Here is a 7,069-nt window from a genome sequence, read left to right as displayed (position 1 = left end):
TGGATCTGGTTGAGATGCCTTGAATCCATAAACTTCTTATATCCGCCCCTCAACCTAGTCGCGCTACGCAGAGTATTCGGGGGTCTCGCTGCCCGGTCAGCGAGCCGGGGGTCCAGGGGGCGGCGCGCCCCTGGCCAGGGGGTCCGGGGGGGATGGGCGAGGGTCGCGTTTGGCACCTGAGACGCGAAGGTCGGATTTGGAACTTGGGACGCGAGGGTCGCGTTTGGCACCTGAGACGCGAAGGTCGCGTTTGGCACTTGAAACGCGAAGGTCGCGTTTGGCACTTGAACCGTGAGGGTCGCATTTTGGTTTGGCGACACGAGGGTCGCGTTCTTCATTGTCGACGCGAGGGTCGTGTTTTGACTTGGAAACGCGAAGTTGAAGTTCGCGTTCAACGAAGGCTTGAGGTCCGCGATTTGGCTGTAAAACGCGCCATTGAGGGCCGCGTTCAGTCTGGTTCTCGCGAAGCTCATGTTTGGGCTCATAAACGCGAAGTTCAGGGTCGCGTTTAGGCTCACGAACGCGAAGTTCGCGTTGGTTGGAGGATCGATTTTCTCGAAGTTGTGCTCGTCGCTGAGACCTTCTTCTTCGACGAGCAGCGTTCTTCTTGGCCTGTTTCAAAGCCTTAGCAGCAGCGTCGTTGACGTTTATGGAGCTCGTCTCCTTTATAGGCCGTTTAAGGCCTGTGGCACGTCGTGTTGACGCGGAGGTGGGATATTCAACTCGCTGTGCGAGTTCAGCAGAAGTCGAGCCCGCTCCTGGAGCGGAGGGGCTGTTCGACAAATTTTGGCCAAAGGAGAGGATTTTCTTTGGCGTTCCAGCAACAGTTGGAGATTTAGTCTCCTTGGAAACTTTGTGGATCTTGCGCATAGCCTTGGGGCTAAGGGATCCAGAGGAGATAGCCTTCTCAAACTTGGCTTGATCAAACTCTACCACGAGAGTTTCGACGATTATTCCAGTGAGATGAACATCGGATTGCGCCACCACTTCTTCATCAGAGAAGCTTGTCCCCAGCAGAGTCGCCATCTTTTGTGGAGAACTTGCGTGGCAAGTTTAAAACTCTTGATGAGTTGATAACTCTGATCGAGTTTGAACTCTTGAAAAAGAGTTGATTTGAACCGAAGATCGGTTGTAAGCCAAGGACAGAGGCTCCCTGTTGCTGAAGTTGAAGATGATCTTCGTTGGAAGATGATGTCGATCTCCTCAAAAGCCTGTCTCGATCCAAGCCAAGAAAATCGAACCTGTGTGGTTCAGATGCCAAAAATCCAACCTTTAACTCAGTTGAGTTTACTCGCTTTTATAGGGGATTAAGGGGGTGTAACTGCCCTCTAAATCCGTTCCTAAGTGGCGAAAATCCCTCAGAACGTGGGATAACGGTTTTGAGGCCGTTCGGCTTGTGTTTGAACAAGTCAAAACGCCCAATCTGGCATTCAGAACCCAACTTCGCCTCTTAGAATTGAGACGCGAGGTTGGGTGTTGGCTGAACATTGATGAACGCGAGGGTCGCTCGCGTTTTGGTTTGTTGTAGCTTAGAAACGTGGGGGTCGGTGTTGGCTGGACCCCTACGAACGCGAGGGTCGCTCACATTTCGCCTGTTGTAACGCGGGGTTCGACCCTGGCGTTTTGATGTTGTGACGCGGGGTTCGACCCTGGCGTTTTGATGTTGAAACGCGGGTTCGACCTTGGCGTTTTGATGTTGAAACGCGGGGTTCGACCCTGGTGTTTTGATGTTGAAACACGGGGAGGACTTCCGCGTCTTGCCTTGCAGAGATTATCACCAAGTAATCTCTTTTTGTCATAGCATTGCAAAGATCATTGTCTTGTAATCTTCGTCTTGGCTCCTTGAGAATATGAGAGTCGTCAGATTGTAACTCCCGATGTTGATTGTGAAGGCTGTTGAAGTAGAGCTTCCATCAGTTGTCGTGAAGGTCGTCAGATTGTAACCTTCAGCAATCTACGCGAAAGTCTTCAGATTACAGCCTTCTGGAAGTCGTCAGATTGTAACTTCCATCATCGGTGGTTGATGGGGGATAAGCTATCTATTGTGATTTTTAGACAGCCTACATAGTGGTTTCTAATCTTAGATCATGTCATTAAGTCGATGTTGAACTAATTATCTTAATCGGGGATTCGCATCTGAATCACGATCAAACTCCCTAGGATTATCCTTTGCTTTGGAATTGATCGAAGCCTTATTTTGGTAAAAATTGTCGACACATTAACCTTCATCGCAATATGTTGACTAGCATTGACTTTTATCGCAACACATTGACCGTTGTTGACTTTCATTACACGCGTTGACCAGCGTTAACTCACGTCTACGCGTTGATCAGCGTTGACCATCATTACAACGTGTTGACTGACGTTGACTTTCATTACAACGCGTGACAGTCCTAAGTGTAGAGGCTGTAATGCTAACTATTGAGGCTTGGTTCTTCTACATGTATGGATTTTATCTTTATGTCTAGTTAGTTATTTACTTAACCACAGGGGAGTTTTGGTTATAGGATCAGCTATTGGAGCTGATACGACTATCATTGCAAATGCTTTCAAAGTTCCTCGTGGAGACTTCGGCTGGAATTGATGTTGTCTTGGGTGCTTAAGTCACGAGACCAACTAATAAAGCTGGTGCGTCAATGACTATCAGACTTATAGGATTTTTAGCAAATCCTCAGCCATCAACGGATTTGATAAGCCTTTACCGACTACAGTTTGAGTCAGACTAGCATGCAGATTGTTTAAGTCTGTTCTGCATGTGACGTTGTGCTAAAGAATGAATTCTTTTAGACTTAACACTATGATTTTGAATACATAGACTTAATTATCCATTGTGGGGTGCTCATAAGATATTTGGCAAACCCTCAGTCACGGATATGATGTGGCTTTACCGATTACAGTTTAAGTCATCAACGGATATGATGTGGCTTTACCGATTACAGTTTAAGTCGGGCTAGCATACGGATTATTTAAGTCCGTTCTGCATGTAACGTTGTGCTAAAAGAGCTAACTCTCTTAGTGCTACGATATTAAATACGTAGACTTCGTCTTTCTCATGGGAATAGACTACTCGACAACGCGTGTTAGGTGCTGAATTATCTATTCTTAGGATTCGGGATAAAATTTCTCATGCGTGTAAGACACAGATTATAGTGTTATTAATAACAACCTATCACAATATCGAATATGTGAGATTTTGCTTTTTTACGGCGACAGACTAACCGGTAACTCGTGTTAGGCGTTGACTTATTCCAACTCAGGATTCGGGATAAAATTTCTCATGCGTGTAAGGCACATATTTTAAAGTTAAAATATTGTGTCTTCTCTTGGGGCGAAGATGAACTTGATGCTGAAGAGGAAGAATTTTATATTCTATCTCCTACTAAAAGAGAAACTCAAAGTGAGATCTCCACTCTAAGAATCGAAAGAATTTAGATAATCCTAACTGTTTAAAGGTTTGATTATCAAGTCTGAAGGGGGATTTCTCGTTTATCGAGCTGAAATTTTGATCTTGGCTCTAACTGTTTAAAGGTTTGACCAGAGGGTAAATTGAGACGATCCTAACTGTTTAAAGGTTTGATCGCCCGATGGGGGTGGAGGTCTTTCGTTTATCAAAAGGGTATTCCGATTTTGATCCTAACTATTTAAAGGTTTGAACAAGATGTATTTTGAGACGATCCTAACTGTTTAAATGTTTGATCATTCAATTTGAAAGTGGACCTCTCGTTCATGGAGGGAATCGAGAGGGGATTTTGGTTGTGATCCTAACTGTTTAAATGTTTGACTAGATATGATTTTGAGACGATCCTAACTATTTAAAGGTTTGATCATTCAATTTAAAAGTGGACCTCTCATTCAAGGAATGAATCGAGAGGAGATTTTAGCTTGTAGACCTAACTGTTTAAGGGTTTGACCAAGTGGGAGTGGGATGGTACAAATAACAGTGGGAGTGTTAATTTATACCAATCACTATATTAATACAGTGGGAGTTTCTGGTGTCAAGTTATAATGACTTTAATACGAGGAGGGTTTGATATTTCTAGTATTATGTTCGAACTCTAATAATAGAAGTGTTGAGTGCACAGGCACAGTGAGAATTTGAGTGAATCAAACCATAAAGAATTTTAGTGGACCCCACCATCAATTAATTTGATCAGTGAGGGGATTAAACACTCCATAATTAGACTGTGGGGGTTTTTATGAGGGAAGATTGACCGGATGAAGTCATTGAATCTCATCTCAATGAAAGAGTACTTGAGAAATCACAGTGAAAGGGTTTTAATCATCCTGAAAATAATTAAATAGCCACAGTGGGAGGTTCTTGTTTATTTTTGGTTTTGGGTTATCCTTAAGAATATCATGTGTAGTATTCTCTAGGAACTTCTCATCCAGGGTAAGGAACAATTTAGTCTTGTGTATCAGTTGGAGGTTTGGGAAACAGTTTATACTCGTATACCTTATTGAAGTACAAAGAAGGAGCAGTTTATACTCATATACTCTTCGGAGTGTTTTTTGTTCTCATTTGGCTTATTCTGTCGTTATGAAGCCGGAGTCGATTAAAGATTGAATTTTGTTTTTAAGACCAAAACAAACCTTGGTGGGATGAAGAACCCTCCTGTGGTACGTACAGTAGTTTGGATCCGTAATCCTTTTAGCTCCCTCCTGATCTTTAATAGGTGATAGCTCGATTTTGTCGTTGGCGAGGAGGTACTTGAAGATAGTTGGAACTTTCTCATCCTAGAAAGAGTACTCTTTTTAGAGTCTCAGATCAGGAGTCCTTTGTTATTTCTGAGGTTGCCGTTGTGACATTTGATTTGCATCGATAGCAGTTTCATGTGTGTTAACCATCGACTGGCCTCTCTCGAGCTTTTTTCTTTTGAGGAAGCGCTCGACCTGTTCTCCATGCAGTTTTAATTCTTTCTAGGTGGTTGAGGGGACAACTCCCATGATTTCGAGAACAAGGGAGAGATTGTGATGGCAGGTCTAGAGTATGAACTCTTCTGTGATCGGGTCTCAGCAGTTCATCGCTTTGTTTTGGAAGCGTTTGACGAATGTGTCAACTGACTCTCCGTCTTCCTGCTTCTCATCCAAAAGAGCTCCAATTTATACTTGAGTATCATCATCAAAGAAATTGCCAAGGAATAAGCCTTCCATATCATCCTAGCTATTGATGCTTCCGAGCTTGAGACGGCGGTACCAATCAAAGGCGTGCCCGCGAAGGGTGCCAACGAATGACCAAACCATCAAAGGCTCATTGCCAGAGATCACTCCCAAGTAGGACTTGAAAGAAATTAGGTGCTAAGTGAGTGAAAATTTCCTGTTAAACGGCATGAAGTTAATCGGGTTGTACTTCGTCGGTTACGAGATTGAATCCCACTCTCTTAGATATGAGCACGAAATGCCCGTTCTCCTTACTTCTTGAGCGGACATTAATGCATTGATCTTATTCTCTAGCTCTTTCATCATCTCATCGTCGTCTATATCTTCCTTCGAAGGATGTTGAGGAGAATGAGTTGGGCCATCCCCAGCGTTGTCATTGTCGATGGGACCACTCCCAATGTCTTTGTTGTCGGGAGGGGTATCCATATTGATATTCTCCTCCACTTTTGAATTGTTCACTACTTGATTAGTAGTGTAGCGACAACTAGATTCACCGTGCTAGTTTGATAACTCTTGGAGTTATTAGTCATCTAAATCCTTGACCCATTGCACGACCATATCTATTTTAATTTTAAAATCTTCTTTCTATTTGGCCAATGCTTCTTGAAGAAGTTGAGTCACTTGTTTGGTAGTGATCATGAATACTTCTCGAGCTCGCCCCATGCTAGACATTGTATCGTTAGAGGTGATTGCGGAGCAAGTATCTGAAAGTTTGTCTTCTGAAGATAGTCCTTCATGCATCCTCGGGTAACCCCCATTTCTGACAGCTTCTAGCTGGAGCCAAGATATTCATTAGGCTATCCCTGAATTGTCTTTTCTTCCCGGAGAAAAGTTGGGATCAGTGTCACTCGAAGCGAACATAGATTTTTCTTTGTTAGCCATGTTGATGGTGACTTTTGGGAGTTCGTCATCTCGAATGGCCGATCTTCTTTTGGGAGAACGTCTTGATTTGGGTTTTGACACTTCAACGGAAAGACTTCGGAATACCGAGGCTCTTTATGGAGCGGTCTTAGGACAACTACATTCTGATAATACTGCCCTAATTAACCTCTTACAAGGACAGTGAGAGTTCATTTCTGGGGTATTTCTCTTTCGAGACTTACCCGCAACCTGATAGTACAACTCATCGGCATTGTGGTCGGAGCAACCTATTGGCTATTTATCAGGTATAATGTCGTCTTCTGCCAGACACATTTTCTTCTGAATAAGAAATGCCTTGTTGGCGTTTGTAGGAGTCACACGTTTGGAATCACACCCTTGTGAGGGTGAAACCCCTAACGGGCTCTTGTTCTTTTGTACACCCCCAAGCGGGCGGTTACAGGAACAGTCTTGTTAAGACATCGTGCACGACCCCCAGCTTGAAGAGTCGCTCGGGATTTGTTCACTGGTCCTAAGCGTTCTTTGATAGGAGTTTTGCCTTGATCTTCGTGTAGAGGATCCAGACGATTCTTTAATGGAATTCAGAATTTGGATAGACCCAAGCTGCTGTAGGGCTTCGTCGGAGGTGCAGGAGCAGGAGGAGCAGGATCTAAAGTTGACAAAGGCTAGGGAGCAGTCCTAGAGTTGGAATTAAATAAGAGACGCGAGTGGTGTCTCTTGTCGGGTAGAGCCGCTGTTTTGGCCTTCGGCACCCAAACCTGCTTAGGTCTTGGTGGCTCTTTGACCATCTCTTCTTTTTATAACTCTTGTGCTTTTCGAACAAGGATCCGGGCATAAGCAAGAAGTGCACGATGCTTCTGGATGCGCTCCTCGAGAGTAGAACGGGTTCATTTGTCATGAACCCATTTGTTAGTCAACGGTTGGGAGGAGGATCCCGGTGTTTGTTATGGCGACGGCTTAGCCACTTGGTGTCTTCTAAACTCTAGATCCGTTTGGTAGCGGAGTCCATCCACTTGTTCCAAAGCCTTGGCGA

The sequence above is a fragment of the Asparagus officinalis genome, chromosome 4 (genome assembly GCF_001876935.1).
Source record: "Asparagus officinalis chromosome 4, Aspof.V1, whole genome shotgun sequence".
NCBI classification, from domain to species: Eukaryota; Viridiplantae; Streptophyta; class Magnoliopsida; order Asparagales; family Asparagaceae; genus Asparagus; species Asparagus officinalis.
The sequence above is the reverse complement of the archived record's forward strand: the minus strand, read 5'-3'. Positions refer to the sequence as shown.